The 19,345-nt window shown below is 38.4% G+C and overlaps 1 protein-coding gene across 1 annotated transcript in view; it reads left to right on the top strand.

The window, feature by feature from the left end:
- The window catches only part of CadN (Cadherin-N), an 855,435-nt gene that overhangs the window by 316,913 nt on the left and 519,177 nt on the right, over nucleotides 1–19,345 (top strand). The gene's annotated exons all lie outside the window — the stretch shown is intronic.

The following is a 19,345-nucleotide window of genomic DNA, read 5'->3' on the forward strand; positions in this document are numbered from 1 at the left end:
CCCTATAAAAAATCCACTAATACATTTGATTAATTTGAATTAATGACGTCTCAGTCATGAATCATTATTGATGGATTACTTCAAACAAAATTTTCGCAACATCAACTAAATGATTTTTGGACTATGAGCTGAAAATAAAATTAAAACAGAATATTTACTGTTTAAGTATACTGTTTTATTGTAACGCAGAAATACAATTCTCTTTTAACAGCCATGTATTGTTTTAAATTATCTTTCTAGTTATTTGGTAACATTTTAGTACATTTCTGATAAATATAACGATGATTATAAATTTTAATTATTCAATGTAGAAGGTTCGGATATCAAAGAGCGGCTTTTCTTGCTTTTTTCGCTGCAAATTTTTATATAATAATATCAAAATTTAACTGTCTCGCCAAAACGGATTCAACACAAAGCGTGGCAAGTGCTGAAACTCGCTCTTGAGATGAACACGATCTATGAAAGTTTTTGATTCTTGCAAGGACGCTGAAAGAACATTCTGCACTAGCTACAGTGACAGGTATAGTGCAAGAGATACGTAAAACAACACAAATGTTGGGGAAAATTGTATACAGATTTTGAACATAGATGGCATTTAGCAATTCCAATGGTGGCAGACCTTTATAAAAATTTGCTTCGTAAATGTGTTTCAAGTGAATTATTTCGCATTCTATGCTTTGAGAAACGTACGAATTTTATTTTTCGACTAATTTTGCTGCGCTCGCCTGAACCGTAGTTTCATCCATTTGTGAATTGTTTTTAAAATCAGACTCTGGATCATCCGTAATCATCTCATTTCCATTATCTTTAAAACGTTTTTTGGGTTTTCTCTTTCGAATGTCCGGAAACTTTGGCGAGATGTTCAATTGAATAGCAACTATTTTGCATTCGTTTAGAATTGTTTCCCATTGGTTTCTGATCAACTTCAAATCAGCTAATAAGGCATCTAGATGACGGCCTCAACATCTATGGTGGCGTCTCTAGCTTGGAGTACGACGTTTCTTTCATTAATGGTTGTCAGTATTTTGAACCAAATTGAGGACGGCAAGATACATTCGAACTTGTTGATGTACTTGAGAATGCCGGTAACATCTCCGTATGCTTGTGCAGTCAATTTTAGCTTAAGTAATGCGTTTATTGCTTGTGTTAATTCTGGAACATGGTTTGCGAATGGTCTGATTGCCTCAATACTAGCCGACCACCTAGTGTCTGAAAGACTGTGAAGAGAGCTCGGTACATTGTTTTTTTGAGGATGTCCCATCGTTGCGGACTGCTGCTGAAGATAGTAAAATATTTTTGTACAACTCCGAAGAAAGTAACTACAGGCCTACAACATTCTGCAGCATCAACACCACATAAATTGAGACTGTAGATTGCACAAGACGAGTAATCAGTATTCGAGTTTTTGTAGAGAATGTGACGTTGTACTCCGTTGTAAGCTCCTTTCATATTGGCGCCGTTATCGTAGCAATGTGCACGAAAATCGTTTAATTGGATTTCATGTTTACCTAGGGTATGGTAAATTAAATCCGCGATTTCTTTACCAGTTTTCTGGTTACAATCCACGAAAGCCAAAAACCGTTCTTGAATTGTAAAATTTTTTGTTTCCAATTGAAGTAGATGTAACGCGAATAACAGCAAACGATAATAGCAAAACACTTACCTTTCGTGCCTTGATCTAATATAGTTTCCCTCACGTCTTTTGCACAAATTTCTATAAACTCGTTCGGAATGTCGGGGGAAAGATAGTGAAATTGTAAACGCTTGTGCTGCTGTTGTGAAATCCTCCAAATGATATCTAAGTATCGGATCATAATGGCTTATGAGTTCTAAGATGCCTAAAAATTTCCATTGTTTCGTTCACCAAGATATATACTTTCACCTCTGAAAGGTAGGTCTCTTTCACCCAAAAAAAAAAAGGTGTCCAAAATTCTATATAAAATTTCTTTCCACTTTTGAGTTTCAGTGATTAGCTGTTCATTGATAAGTGTATCTGTAGCCTCCTTTTGAATTAGATCTTGTGAAGATCGCCATTGAATATAACATTTAATGTGATCTTGAGTGTTTTCGTGTGATGGCAGTTTATTGTATAGCTCCTTCCACACCTGGAATTTCGAATATCCGCCAGGACAACAAATTTTAGGTCGATTTAAATTATTGGTGCTCAACAGACGACATGGTAAGCAATAAAAAGCATTGTTACTGACACTCCACGCCAACAAGCCACGCTCCACTTTCTCTCCATTTGGCAAGATTCTGTTTAACAACATGGTAGAAAATGCCTCGTCAAGACGATCACGTGGAAAAATAACAGGACACTTTTAATGACCCCGACGAATTGTTTCGTTGACTTCTTCAGATCGCAAAAACTCATTATTCACGATACCGATGTCGAAGTCGATTAAATAATCTGGACTTTGATACAGGGTTGGTAGTATGGTTGGACAAATTTTTGAGAATTTTCATCAGTATCTCCACGAAACTTTACGATTTCAGGTTCATGGAAACATACATTTTTGCTTGATTTTTTTATTGTCTCCTCACTGTTCGAAGGCCCAGGTAAAAAATCATTATCAATAGTCGAATCGAATGCAGAATCTGAATGGTGAACACAATTATGCGTGATATCAGAATAGTGTGAATTTACACAGTCACCTTAATTTACTTTAATCCAGGGATTACAAATAACAGTAATTTTCCGCTCAGAAAATAACAGTTGTTTTTCGAGTTTTTTTTTATTTCGCTTGAAAAATAATCGTTAGTTTTCGGGAGAAATTAAATGGGAAAATAATCGTTATTTATTGAGCAAAAGATTAAAATAATCTTTATTAGAAGTCCCTGCTTTAATCACTTTAATTTTATTTGAGCATTCGGGGAGAAGTATGATTCAGCCCTTATATTGCTCCATTTACTTACTTTTTGGAATTTCTAAATTGCAGAGCTGAGTGGAGTTGTTCGGTCCAAAATTGTACATAAAATAGGGTTTTGTGTTTTTTATTATTTTCTTCTTCTATCTTCATGCGCTCAACACGGTCTTTACGCTTTTGATGTCCAGGTTTGTGTTGGTACATGGCGTAGCAGGTCTAAAAAGTATATTGCTTATTACTGGTGACTGAACTCTATTATTTATTATTTCGTATTGTAGAGTAAAATATAAATTTGAATTGTCGTTGATTATTGTGAATGGTTTGAATATGATTGATTTCTTCATAATTAGTTATTATAGTCTATCAAACACAATTATATACCGATCCTTTTTTCTACGATATTTAATTTACCAGAGATGTAACGCTTCAAATCCACGGTACAATAAAATAATATCATAATTCTGGTCAACATATATTTCTATTTCAAAAATCTTTCAACTTCAAATGTTTTAGCGGAAAAGATACAGATACAGTCTTTACGCTACAAATATTTTTGAGACACATTTGGTAAGAAAGTAATACCAATTATTTTCTCTCGCCGATAACACTGTATGACATCCAAAAATACCTGGGGAAAGATGGAATTTTTCTGATAGATCTTGGAGAGCTAAGCAAGACCGTGTACAAGAAATTTGCCGAACACCCCCCAAATTTTGAGTTACGGGTAAAAAACGGTTTTTTTTACCTTTGGACACTTATGATCCTATAACTTAGTTGCTTATAAACTGATTTTCATTTTCTTGCCGGATCTTATAACAACAGATTTCGACCTTAACGATGTATAAATCAATTAAGTATACATAATAAAACTGTGAGAACTTGGTTAAAAATTTACTGAGTTATTCAACTTTTAATGCAAGAAGACAATTTGGTACCAATTTTCGGTATTCGTCAATTGCTATAAAACTTGAATAACTCTGTCAATTTCAAACCAAATTTTGAAAATGGAATATGGTTGGACTTACTAATAAACATTACCTTTACGCTCATTCAAGATAGGTATGGGCTCTATATAAAGTAGCCCATACAGATAGCGCCAAAGTTGACAAAACCCGAAAAAAGATGAAAAAATGTATTTGTTGGACAAATTCTGACAGTTTTGTTATTTATCCATTGATAGAAAGGTCTACATCTTTTGTTATAAGACCCGGAAAGAAATTGAAAATCAGTCTATAACCAACTAAGTTATAGGGTCATAAGTGTCCAAAGGTACGAAAAACCGTTTTTTTACCCGTAACTTAAGATTTTTAGGGTGTCCGGCAATTCCTGTATGCAGTCTTGCTTAGCTCTTTAAGATCTATCAGGAAAATGCCATCATTTCCCTTTCACTTTTGTCTTTTTTTTAACACACTAATATTTGCTATTCACAATTTACAACTTGTCAAATATCAATCTGGAGGAACGAAAAGTACAAAAATATATACCTATACTTACATGTAATAATAATCTTTTATGTGGTGTCGCTTCGATATTTTTATACTCAGAGTGCTTTGCACACAGAGTATATTAACTTTGATTGGGTAACGGTTGGTTGTACAGGTATAACGGAATCGAGATAGATATAGACTTCCATACATCAAAATCATAAGTATCGAAAAAAAATTTGATTGATTTGATCTGTCCGTCCGTCCGTCTGTCCGTTAACACGATAACTTGAGTAAATATTGAGATATCTTCACCAAATTTGGTACACGAGCTTATCTTTACCCAGAATAGATTGGTATAGAAAATGAGCGAAATCGGATAATAACCACGCCCACTTTTTATATATATAACATTTTTGGAAAACACAAAAAACCTGATTATTTAGTAAATAGTAAACCTAGAACGTTGAAATTTGACGTGTGGACTGATATTGAGACTCCTGATAAAAATTTGAAATTTTTTTTAAAACGGGCGTGGCTCCGCCCACTTGTGATAAAATCAATTTTACACATATTATAAATAAATAAATGTAAGGCGCGATAACCTCCGAAGAGATCTAAGGCCGAGCTTCTCTTCCAATTTGGGTCGTGCTCCTCTTGATTTTCCCTACAAATTGGCCGGACGGGACCTACATGCTTTATGCCGACTCCGAACGGCATCTGCAAGGCAGATGAGTTTTCACTGAGAGCTTTTCATGGCAGAAATACACCCGGAGCGCTTGCCAAACACTGCCGAGGGGCGACCCCGCTTAGAAAACTTGTCTTCTAATTGAAAAACCTTATTTCTAAAATTTTGATGTTGCTTTGCCCGGGAGTTGAACCCAGGGCATACGGTGTGATAGGCGGAGCACGCTACCATCACACCACGGTGGCCGCCGACACGCATATTACACATATTATTAATCATAAATCAAAAATCGTTAAACCTATTGTAACAAAATTCGGCATAGAGGTTGCTTTTACTATAAGAAATTCTTTGAAGAAAAATTTACGAAATCGGTTTAGGACATAGCCCACTTTTATATAAAAGATTTTTAAATGGGTCGTAGACGAAAATAATAAGCTATATCTTAGTGAAAACGAGCTTATATCGATAGAATTTTAGTTTCTAAATTGAGTTATAACATTAAATTGGAAAACACTTAAATTTTTGAAAATGGGTGTGGCACCGCCCCTTTTATGACTAAGCAATATTCTATGTTTCGGGAGCCATAACTCGAAGAAAAATTAACGGATCGTAATAAAAGTTGGTACAAATATTTTCCCTATAGCAGGAAATATTTCTTGAAAAAATGGACGAGATCTGTTAAAAACCACGCCCACTTTTATACAAATTATTTTTAAAAGGGTCGTAGAGGAAAATAATAAGCTATAACTTAGCAAAAAATAGTTTTGAATCAATGATATTTCACTTATCAAGTTTTATTGTAAGAGGAATTGGGGAGACATTTTTTAAACGGGCGGTGCCACGTGTTATGTAGAAAAGTAATTTATCTAAAATGAAATGTACAATTGAAGCTCACGCTGACACCTTAACTTGTTATACTCAGTTGAGCAGAGCTCACAGAGTATATTAAGTTTGATTGGATAACGGTTGGTTGTACATATATAAAGGAATCGAGATAGATATAGACTTCCATATATCAAAATAATCAGGATCGAAAAAAAATTTGATTGAGCCATGTCCGTCCGTCCGTCCGTCCGTCCGTCCGTACACGATAACTTGAGTAAATTTTGAGGTATCTTGATGAAATTTGGTATGTAGGTTCCTGAGCACTCATCTCAGATCGCTATTTAAAATGAACGATATCGGACTATAACCACGCCCACTTTTTCGATATCGAAAATTTCGAAAAACCGAAAAAGTGCGATAACTCATTACAAAAGACAGATAAAGCGACGAAACTTGGTAGATGGGTTGACGTTATGACGCAGAATAGAAAATTAGTAAGATTTTGGACAATGGGCGTGGCACCCCCCACTTTTACAAGAAGGTAATTTAAAAGTTTTGCAAGCTGTAATTTGGCAGTCGTTGAAGATATCATGATGAAATTTGGCAGGAACGTTACTACTATTACTCTATATGTGCTAAATAAAAATTAGCAAAATTGGATGAAGAACACGCCCACTTTTTAAAAAAAAAATTTTTTTAATTCAAATTTTAACAAAAAATTTAATATCTTTACTGTATATAAGTAAATTAAGTCAAAATTCAACTCCAGTAATGATATGATGCAACAAAATACAAAAATAAAAGAAAATTTCAAAATGGGCGTGGCTCCGAGCATTTTCATTTAGTTTGTCTAGAATACTTTTATTGCCATAAGTCGAACAAAAATTTACCAATCCTTCTCAAATTTGGTAAGAGCATAGATTCTATGACGGTTACTGTTCTCTGTGAAAATGGGCGAAATCGGTGGAAGCCACGCCCAGTTTTTATACACAGTCCACCGTCTGTCCTTCCGCTCGGCCATTAACACAATAACTTGAGCAAAATCCGATATATCTTTACTAAACTTAGCCCACGTACTTACCTGGGCTCACTTTTTCTTGGTATAAAAAATGGGCGAAATCTGACCATAACCACGCCCACTTTATCGATATCGAAAATTACGACAAATGAAAAAAATGCCATAATTCTATACCAAATACGAAAAAAGTGATTAAACATGGTAACTGGATTGGTTTATTGACACAAAATATAACTTTAGAAAAAACTTTGTAAAATGGGTGTGACACCTACCATATTAAGTAGAAGAAAATGAAAAAGTTCTACAAGGCGAAATCAACAGCCCTTGGAATCTTGGCAGGAATACTGTTAGTGGTATTGCATATATAAATAAATTAGCAGTACCCGACAGATGATTTTCTGGATCACCTGGTCCACATTTTGGTCGATATCGCGAGAACGCCTTCACATATACATCTAAGGGCCACTCGCTTTTAAAACGCTCATTAATACCTTTAATTTGATATCCATATCGTACAAAAACATACCAGAGTCACCCCTGTCCCACCCTAATGGCGATATCTCGAAAAGGCGTCCACCTATAGACCTAATGCCCCCTCCCTCTTAAAATGCTCAGTAACACCTTTCGTTTGATACCCATATCGTACAAACATTCTAGAGTCACCCCTGGCCCACCCTAATGGCGATATCTCGAAAAGGCGTCCACCTATAGACCTAGTGTCCACTCCATCTTAAAATGCTCAGTAACACCTTTCGTTTGATACCCATATCGTACAAACATTCTAGAGTCACCCCTGGCCCACCCTAATGGCGATATCTCGAAAAGGCGTCCACCTATAGACCTAATGCCCACTCCTTCTTAAAATGCTCAGTAACAGCTTTCGTTTGATACCCATATCGTACAAACATTCTAGAGTCATACCTGGCCCACCCTAATGGCGATATTTCGAAAAGGCGTCCACCTATAGAACTAAGGATTACTCCCTTTTAAAATACTCATTACCACCTTTCATTTGATACCCATATCGTACAAACACATTCTAGAGTCACCCTGGCCCACCCTAATGGCGATATCTCGAAAAGGCGTCCACCTATAGACCTAATGTCCACTCCCTCTTAAAATGCTCAGTAACACCTTTCGTTTGATACCCATATCGTACAAACATTCTAGAGTCACCCCTGGCCCACCCTAATGGCGATATCTCGAAAAGGCGTCCACCTATAGACCTAATGTCCACTCCCTCTTAAAATGCTCAGTAACACCTTTCGTTTGATACCCATATCGTACAAACATTCTAGAGTCACCCCTGTCCCACCCTAATGGCGATATCTCGAAAAGGCGTCCACCTATAGACCTAATGCCCACTCCCTCTTAAAATGCTCAGTAACACCTTTCGTTTGATACCCATATCGTACAAACATTCTAGAGTCACACCTGGCCCACCCTAATGGCGATATCTCGAAAAGGCGTCCACCTATAGAACTAAGGATTACTCCCTTTTAAAATACTCATTACCACCTTTCATTTGATACCCATATCGTACAAACACATTCTAGAGTCACCCTGGCCCACCCTAATGGCGATATCTCGAAAAGGCGTCCACATATAGACCTAATGCCCACTCCCTCTTAAAATGCTCAGTAACACCTTTCGTTTGATACCCATACCGTACAAACATTCTAGAGTCACCCTTGGTCCAGCTTTATGGCGATATCTCGAAAAGGCGTCCACCTATAGAACTAAGGATTACTCCCTTTTAAAATACTCATTACCACCTTTCATTTGATACCCATATCGTACAAACACATTCTAGAGTCACCCTGGCCCACCCTAATGGCGATATCTCGAAAAGGCGTCCACCTATAGACCTAATGCCCACTCCCTCTTAAAATGTTCAGTAACACCTTTCGTTTGATACCCATATCGTACAAACATTCTAGAGTCACCCTTGGTCCACCTTTATGGCGATATCTCAAAAAGGCGTCCACCTATAGAACTAAGGATTACTCCCTTTTAAAATACTCCTTACCACCTTTCATTTGATACCCATATCGTACAAACACATTCTAGAGTCACCCCTGGCCCACCCTAATGGCGATATCTCGAAAAGGCGTCCACCTATAGACCTAATGCCCACTCCCTCTTAAAATGCTCAGTAACACCTTTCGTTTGATACCCATATCGTACAAACATTCTAGAGTCACCCCTGGCCCACCCTAATGGCGATATCTCGAAAGGGCGTCCACCTATAGACCTAATGCCCACTCCCTCTTAAAATGCTCAGTAACACCTTTCGTTTGATGCACATATCGTACAAACACATTCTAGAGTCACCCCTGGCCCACCCTAATGACGATATCTCGAAAAGGCGTCCACCTATAGACCTCATGCCCACTCCCTCTTAAAATGCTCAGTAACACCTTTCGTTTGATACCCATACCGTACAAACATTCTAGAGTCACCCCTGGCCCACCCTAATGGCAATATCTCGAAAAGGCGTCCACCTATAGACCTAATGCCCACTCCCTCTTAAAATGCTCAGTAACACCTTTCATTTGATTCCCATATCGTACAAACACATTCTAGAGACACCCCTGGTCCACCTTTATGGCGATATCTCGAAACGGCGTCCACCTATGGAACTAAGGATCACTCCTTTTCAAAATACTCATTAACAGCTTTCATTTGATACCCATATCGTACAAACACATTATAGAATCACCCCTGGTCCACCTTAATGGGGACATCTCGAAAAGGCGTCCACCGATAGACCTAAGGCCCACTCCCTCTTAAAATGCTCAGTAACACCTTTCATTTGATACCCATATCGTACAAACAAATTCTAGAGTCAGCCCTGGTCTACCTTTATGGCGATATCCCTAAATGGCGTTCATCCATAGAACTATGGCCTACTCTCTCTTAAAATACTCTTTAATACCTTTCATTTGATACACATGTTATACAACCACATTCCAGGGTTACCCCAGATTGATTTTCCTTATTTTGTCTCCATAGCTCTCAACTGAGTATGTTATGTTCGGTTACACCCGAACTTAGCCTTCCTTACTTGTTTTTTATTTATTTACTTGCAAATATATTTTGCGTACTTTAGCTCATTCACTTTTACTTGAAAACAAATCCTCGATGTACCATTTCAATAGAACGATGACATGCACACACCTGAATAACGGGATATTGAACGCTCGCGATTTGATTTAATGAATTTTGCAGCTGAAACGGGATAATCAGTGCACAGTCACTCATCGTGTTCCAATGAAACGTGAACCAGATACGGATAGAGATTTAACATGCAAATGCAGCAACAATGTGAACCATATGGGTCACATTGTTGTTGCATTTGCATGTTAAATCCCTGGTTTCACGTGTCATTGGAACACGAGAATTAGGTATCATTGGGCGCTTTCAGCATACTCAACTGATTAGTGATACGTTGAAAACATGTTTGCGTCAGTTGAGTAATATAAATTGTGCTTTACAAACAGCGTTTTGAGTAAGCTGCCAAATGAAATATTTATTCTTAAATTTTAAGGAAAAGCACCTTTAAAATTATTTTTCACACTTCACTATAACATTAAAACGAAATGCAGATATTCGTCACTTTTGAAACTCGGCTTAAAAATTTCAAATGGAACAACTAAAAACTCTCCTGAATTCAAAAAAAAAATTTCTTAGTACATCAAAATCGCGGGCCCCCCAGAAATCCCTGCCAGGGGGAATCCCCCATTCCCCTCCCCTCTTGTTGGGCCTGGTCTCACCCTTCCTCAATTCCCATTGCGGGTGTTGATTGAGATCCTTTTTTGTCGTAGCGTATTCGCCAACATATAAAACCGGCATTATCTAGCAAGTACTTCGTCGTGCCTTCAGTTACAGCAAGATCCACTTTTGTTTGCTTCTATTTGTAATTCAAAGAAGGAAAAAGTATGTTTGAATAGTGCCTTGTTTTTACCCTTTTGCCGAAATGTTGCTGTTTTCACTTCAGTCCGGTGGCGACAGGGATATCGGTTCCGTTTTATCCATGGCTATAAAGCAAAGAGTAGAATGAAAGTGAGCTAGCTACCGTAAGTAACTGCCGCCGTATGTCACTTATATCATGCAGTGTTTGACTAGCGCAAAAAATTGCTTACCTTGGTCACAGTTGATGATATGAGTGGGCACACCATTATCTTGGTGGGTTGGAGTTCCAACCTATGAGTCAGGGATGCACCTTAACGTTAAGCTAATCGTTTATCAAAAAATTCCACCGTTTCCGTTGAAACACTTCGAAATATTATCGATAAAGAAATTATCAAGATAAATTGTATCTCGTTTTTAACCGAAACGAAAAGCTTTCGTTAACGTTAAAAACGTTAACAAAAACGTGATACTTTATGTTTGAATTGTGCTGGCAATGCTATAGCCATGGTGAAGCCGTAAGGTGGTAACAACGAGCGCACATACACACACAAACTCCATATAATTTGTTTGTGTAATTCGTTGGTGGTAATGTCAAAAACACTCTGAGAAATGTTCGTACTGTCAAAATTCATGAGAAAAGTTGCAATCAGCTTGGCTATTGCTTTCACCTTTAATGACTCCGCCATCAATCAGCTTTGCCAGCATAGTTTGAAATTAATAATGAACATAAACGATTTGATTCCGTTTTGATATGGCAGAAAACGAAACGAAATCATTTCGTTAATTTGACGTTTTTAACGTTAATAAACGAAACGAAATGACTTTGTTTCGTTTATTAGCGTTAATTATCGTAACGAAATGATATCGGTTCGTTGGTTAAGCATGCCTGCTATGAGTCATGGCACGCGGTTGCAGTGCAACTCAAACTCCAAGCGAGTTGAACAACTCTTCCCCATTTGTATATCAACCACAGCCACTACGACGCTCCTGAAGGGCCTATCCCAATTGAGCAGAAAACGGAGCATGTTTCGCGACAATTTGCTCCCCGTAGTACCAACTTTAAAGTCATTGGTATGACGTTTGTACCCGAGCCATTGAGTATCCACCTACTCCTGACCAGTGGCCTAAAAAAATAATTTAAAGAAAATGAGCTGGGGTTAAACCCCCCAAACACCCAAACCACTCTGGCCACCAATTTCCACCCCGAACTTCTCCCCGTCTTAACTTATTCCCAGAACACTTATTTAATAAATCAATCGACCGACTAGTGGAAAACACAGCGGCTTCGCTGGCTAGGTCATGGTATACGAATTAAAGATGACATTCCGGCTAAGAAAGTTTTTTCTTTCGGAACTCGCTTATGGAAGCAGATGAGGAGGGCGGCCCCCACTCCGATGAAAGGAACAAGTGGAAAATGATTTAAACTCCCTTGGTGTGATCAATTGGCGCCAGTTGGTAGAGCGAAGAAGCGACTGGCGCGCCTTGTTGGACGGCCAATATGCAAGCATATGTATGTATGAAGGGAACATTTATATTTTAATCATATTCTGTTTCATAATAATTCTGCAATTTATTAAATATACAAATATACATGTTAACTTTTACTATAATTTCATAAAGAAGTTTCCTTGGAAATTTGCCTAACCACCATCTACATACATATCAGAGAACAGCAAAAATTGAACACAACAATGTTCGATTACATTCGGCAACACGATCGTGTTCAATGATCCAATTTGCTTAAACGAACATAATCGACATTGATTTAAAATCAACCAACTTATTGCATGCGTGAATATAATCAATTCAGGCGTTTGCTCGTTTGTCTCAACCGCGATTACATTCATCGGAATGAAAAGGCAAATATGAAAACTCCATGCGTCTGAATATTTGCACGATTCTTCTGCCCTTACGTCACGGCGACAAGCTACATATAAACATTGCTTACTGTTCTGTTTGTTTGCCGAACTAAACGATACTAATTCTCGTGCTTTGATTTTTTCTCCACATTTAAATAATGTTAAATTTACAGCAGTTTTTCGAAGTACACATTTCCTATTTTGAAATATAATGCAAGTTTGACATTATTTTCCATGTGGAAAACACATTATTATAATGTAATATCTACAATTTTTTTTTTCAATTCAAAAGCACATTTCAAAAATGTAAAATTCAAATTATGTGATAAATGAAAAAATAATGTGTTTTTCACATTTTAAAATGTAAAAAACACATTAGTGTTTTTTCCGTGTAGATATGACTTTTTATACTCAGTTGAGCAGAGCTCACAGAGTATATTAAGTTTGATTGGATAACGGTTGGTTGTACATATATAAAGGAATCGAGATAGATATAGACTTCCATATATCAAAATAATCAGGATCGAAAAAAAATTTGATTGAGCCATGTCCGTCCGTCCGTCCGTCCGTCCGTCCGTACACGATAACTTGAGTAAATTTTGAGGTATCTTGATGAAATTTGGTATGTAGGTTCCTGAGCACTCATCTCAGATCGCTATTTAAAATGAACGATATCGGACTATAACCACGCCCACTTTTTCGATATCGAAAATTTCGAAAAACCGAAAAAGTGCGATAACTCATTACAAAAGACAGATAAAGCGACGAAACTTGGTAGATGGGTTGACGTTATGACGCAGAATAGAAAATTAGTAAGATTTTGGACAATGGGCGTGGCACCCCCCACTTTTACAAGAAGGTAATTTAAAAGTTTTGCAAGCTGTAATTTGGCAGTCGTTGAAGATATCATGATGAAATTTGGCAGGAACGTTACTACTATTACTCTATATGTGCTAAATAAAAATTAGCAAAATTGGATGAAGAACACGCCCACTTTTTAAAAAAAAAATTTTTTTAATTCAAATTTTAACAAAAAATTTAATATCTTTACTGTATATAAGTAAATTAAGTCAAAATTCAACTCCAGTAATGATATGATGCAACAAAATACAAAAATAAAAGAAAATTTCAAAATGGGCGTGGCTCCGAGCATTTTCATTTAGTTTGTCTAGAATACTTTTATTGCCATAAGTCGAACAAAAATTTACCAATCCTTCTCAAATTTGGTAAGAGCATAGATTCTATGACGGTTACTGTTCTCTGTGAAAATGGGCGAAATCGGTGGAAGCCACGCCCAGTTTTTATACACAGTCCACCGTCTGTCCTTCCGCTCGGCCATTAACACAATAACTTGAGCAAAATCCGATATATCTTTACTAAACTTAGCCCACGTACTTACCTGGGCTCACTTTTTCTTGGTATAAAAAATGGGCGAAATCTGACCATAACCACGCCCACTTTATCGATATCGAAAATTACGACAAATGAAAAAAATGCCATAATTCTATACCAAATACGAAAAAAGTGATTAAACATGGTAACTGGATTGGTTTATTGACACAAAATATAACTTTAGAAAAAACTTTGTAAAATGGGTGTGACACCTACCATATTAAGTAGAAGAAAATGAAAAAGTTCTACAAGGCGAAATCAACAGCCCTTGGAATCTTGGCAGGAATACTGTTAGTGGTATTGCATATATAAATAAATTAGCAGTACCCGACAGATGATTTTCTGGATCACCTGGTCCACATTTTGGTCGATATCGCGAGAACGCCTTCACATATACATCTAAGGGCCACTCGCTTTTAAAACACTCATTAATACCTTTAATTTGATATCCATATCGTACAAAAACATACCAGAGTCACCCCTGTCCCACCCTAATGGCGATATCTCGAAAAGGCGTCCACCTATAGACCTAATGCCCCCTCCCTCTTAAAATGCTCAGTAACACCTTTCGTTTGATACCCATATCGTACAAACATTCTAGAGTCACCCCTGGCCCACCCTAATGGCGATATCTCGAAAAGGCGTCCACCTATAGACCTAGTGTCCACTCCATCTTAAAATGCTCAGTAACACCTTTCGTTTGATACCCATATCGTACAAACATTCTAGAGTCACCCCTGGCCCACCCTAATGGCGATATCTCGAAAAGGCGTCCACCTATAGACCTAATGCCCACTCCTTCTTAAAATGCTCAGTAACAGCTTTCGTTTGATACCCATATCGTACAAACATTCTAGAGTCATACCTGGCCCACCCTAATGGCGATATTTCGAAAAGGCGTCCACCTATAGAACTAAGGATTACTCCCTTTTAAAATACTCATTACCACCTTTCATTTGATACCCATATCGTACAAACACATTCTAGAGTCACCCTGGCCCACCCTAATGGCGATATCTCGAAAAGGCGTCCACCTATAGACCTAATGTCCACTCCCTCTTAAAATGCTCAGTAACACCTTTCGTTTGATACCCATATCGTACAAACATTCTAGAGTCACCCCTGGCCCACCCTAATGGCGATATCTCGAAAAGGCGTCCACCTATAGACCTAATGTCCACTCCCTCTTAAAATGCTCAGTAACACCTTTCGTTTGATACCCATATCGTACAAACATTCTAGAGTCACCCCTGTCCCACCCTAATGGCGATATCTCGAAAAGGCGTCCACCTATAGACCTAATGCCCACTCCCTCTTAAAATGCTCAGTAACACCTTTCGTTTGATACCCATATCGTACAAACATTCTAGAGTCACACCTGGCCCACCCTAATGGCGATATCTCGAAAAGGCGTCCACCTATAGAACTAAGGATTACTCCCTTTTAAAATACTCATTACCACCTTTCATTTGATACCCATATCGTACAAACACATTCTAGAGTCACCCTGGCCCACCCTAATGGCGATATCTCGAAAAGGCGTCCACATATAGACCTAATGCCCACTCCCTCTTAAAATGCTCAGTAACACCTTTCGTTTGATACCCATACCGTACAAACATTCTAGAGTCACCCTTGGTCCAGCTTTATGGCGATATCTCGAAAAGGCGTCCACCTATAGAACTAAGGATTACTCCCTTTTAAAATACTCATTACCACCTTTCATTTGATACCCATATCGTACAAACACATTCTAGAGTCACCCTGGCCCACCCTAATGGCGATATCTCGAAAAGGCGTCCACCTATAGACCTAATGCCCACTCCCTCTTAAAATGTTCAGTAACACCTTTCGTTTGATACCCATATCGTACAAACATTCTAGAGTCACCCTTGGTCCACCTTTATGGCGATATCTCAAAAAGGCGTCCACCTATAGAACTAAGGATTACTCCCTTTTAAAATACTCCTTACCACCTTTCATTTGATACCCATATCGTACAAACACATTCTAGAGTCACCCCTGGCCCACCCTAATGGCGATATCTCGAAAAGGCGTCCACCTATAGACCTAATGCCCACTCCCTCTTAAAATGCTCAGTAACACCTTTCGTTTGATACCCATATCGTACAAACATTCTAGAGTCACCCCTGGCCCACCCTAATGGCGATATCTCGAAAGGGCGTCCACCTATAGACCTAATGCCCACTCCCTCTTAAAATGCTCAGTAACACCTTTCGTTTGATGCACATATCGTACAAACACATTCTAGAGTCACCCCTGGCCCACCCTAATGACGATATCTCGAAAAGGCGTCCACCTATAGACCTCATGCCCACTCCCTCTTAAAATGCTCAGTAACACCTTTCGTTTGATACCCATACCGTACAAACATTCTAGAGTCACCCCTGGCCCACCCTAATGGCAATATCTCGAAAAGGCGTCCACCTATAGACCTAATGCCCACTCCCTCTTAAAATGCTCAGTAACACCTTTCATTTGATTCCCATATCGTACAAACACATTCTAGAGACACCCCTGGTCCACCTTTATGGCGATATCTCGAAACGGCGTCCACCTATGGAACTAAGGATCACTCCTTTTCAAAATACTCATTAACAGCTTTCATTTGATACCCATATCGTACAAACACATTATAGAATCACCCCTGGTCCACCTTAATGGGGACATCTCGAAAAGGCGTCCACCGATAGACCTAAGGCCCACTCCCTCTTAAAATGCTCAGTAACACCTTTCATTTGATACCCATATCGTACAAACAAATTCTAGAGTCAGCCCTGGTCTACCTTTATGGCGATATCCCTAAATGGCGTTCATCCATAGAACTATGGCCTACTCTCTCTTAAAATACTCTTTAATACCTTTCATTTGATACACATGTTATACAACCACATTCCAGGGTTACCCCAGATTGATTTTCCTTATTTTGTCTCCATAGCTCTCAACTGAGTATGTTATGTTCGGTTACACCCGAACTTAGCCTTCCTTACTTGTTTTTTATTTATTTACTTGCAAATATATTTTGCGTACTTTAGCTCATTCACTTTTACTTGAAAACAAATCCTCGATGTACCATTTCAATAGAACGATGACATGCACACACCTGAATAACGGGATATTGAACGCTCGCGATTTGATTTAATGAATTTTGCAGCTGAAACGGGATAATCAGTGCACAGTCACTCATCGTGTTCCAATGAAACGTGAACCAGATACGGATAGAGATTTAACATGCAAATGCAGCAACAATGTGAACCATATGGGTCACATTGTTGTTGCATTTGCATGTTAAATCCCTGGTTTCACGTGTCATTGGAACACGAGAATTAGGTATCATTGGGCGCTTTCAGCATACTCAACTGATTAGTGATACGTTGAAAACATGTTTGCGTCAGTTGAGTAATATAAATTGTGCTTTACAAACAGCGTTTTGAGTAAGCTGCCAAATGAAATATTTATTCTTAAATTTTAAGGAAAAGCACCTTTAAAATTATTTTTCACACTTCACTATAACATTAAAACGAAATGCAGATATTCGTCACTTTTGAAACTCGGCTTAAAAATTTCAAATGGAACAACTAAAAACTCTCCTGAATTCAAAAAAAAATTTCTTAGTACATCAAAATCGCGGGCCCCCCAGAAATCCCTGCCAGGGGGAATCCCCCATTCCCCTCCCCTCTTGTTGGGCCTGGTCTCACCCTTCCTCAATTCCCATTGCGGGTGTTGATTGAGATCCTTTTTTGTCGTAGCGTATTCGCCAACATATAAAACCGGCATTATCTAGCAAGTACTTCGTCGTGCCTTCAGTTACAGCAAGATCCACTTTTGTTTGCTTCTATTTGTAATTCAAAGAAGGAAAAAGTATGTTTGAATAGTGCCTTGTTTTTACCCTTTTGCCGAAATGTTGCTGTTTTCACTTCAGTCCGGTGGCGACAGGGATATCGGTTCCGTTTTATCCATGGCTATAAAGCAAAGAGTAGAATGAAAGTGAGCTAGCTACCGTAAGTAACTGCCGCCGTATGTCACTTATATCATGCAGTGTTTGACTAGCGCAAAAAATTGCTTACCTTGGTCACAGTTGATGATATGAGTGGGCACACCATTATCTTGGTGGGTTGGAGTTCCAACCTATGAGTCAGGGATGCACCTTAACGTTAAGCTAATCGTTTATCAAAAAATTCCACCGTTTCCGTTGAAACACTTCGAAATATTATCGATAAAGAAATTATCAAGATAAATTGTATCTCGTTTTTAACCGAAACGAAAAGCTTTCGTTAACGTTAAAAACGTTAACAAAAACGTGATACTTTATGTTTGAATTGTGCTGGCAATGCTATAGCCATGGTGAAGCCGTAAGGTGGTAACAACGAGCGCACATACACACACAAACTCCATATAATTTGTTTGTGTAATTCGTTGGTGGTAATGTCAAAAACACTCTGAGAAATGTTCGTACTGTCAAAATTCATGAGAAAAGTTGCAATCAGCTTGGCTATTGCTTTCACCTTTAATGACTCCGCCATCAATCAGCTTTGCCAGCATAGTTTGAAATTAATAATGAACATAAACGATTTGATTCCGTTTTGATATGGCAGAAAACAAAACGAAATCATTTCGTTAATTTGACGTTTTTAACGTTAATAAACGAAACGAAATGACTTTGTTTCGTTTATTAGCGTTAATTATCGTAACGAAATGATATCGGTTCGTTGGTTAAGCATGCCTGCTATGAGTCATGGCACGCGGTTGCAGTGCAACTCAAACTCCAAGCGAGTTGAACAACTCTTCCCCATTTGTATATCAACCACAGCCACTACGACGCTCCTGAAGGGCCTATCCCAATTGAGCAGAAAACGGAGCATGTTTCGCGACAATTTGCTCCCCGTAGTACCAACTTTAAAGTCATTGGTATGACGTTTGTACCCGAGCCATTGAGTATCCACCTACTCCTGACCAGTGGCCTAAAAAAATAATTTAAAGAAAATGAGCTGGGGTTAAACCCCCCAAACACCCAAACCACTCTGGCCACCAATTTCCACCCCGAACTTCTCCCCGTCTTAACTTATTCCCAGAACACTTATTTAATAAATCAATCGACCGACTAGTGGAAAACACAGCGGCTTCGCTGGCTAGGTCATGGTATACGAATTAAAGATGACATTCCGGCTAAGAAAGTTTTTTCTTTCGGAACTCGCTTATGGAAGCAGATGAGGAGGGCGGCCCCCACTCCGATGAAAGGAACAAGTGGAAAATGATTTAAACTCCCTTGGTGTGATCAATTGGCGCCAGTTGGTAGAGCGAAGAAGCGACTGGCGCGCCTTGTTGGACGGCCAATA

The sequence above is a fragment of the Eurosta solidaginis genome, chromosome 2, assembly GCF_040869045.1.
Source record: "Eurosta solidaginis isolate ZX-2024a chromosome 2, ASM4086904v1, whole genome shotgun sequence".
In the NCBI taxonomy this organism is placed as follows: domain Eukaryota; kingdom Metazoa; phylum Arthropoda; class Insecta; order Diptera; family Tephritidae; genus Eurosta; species Eurosta solidaginis.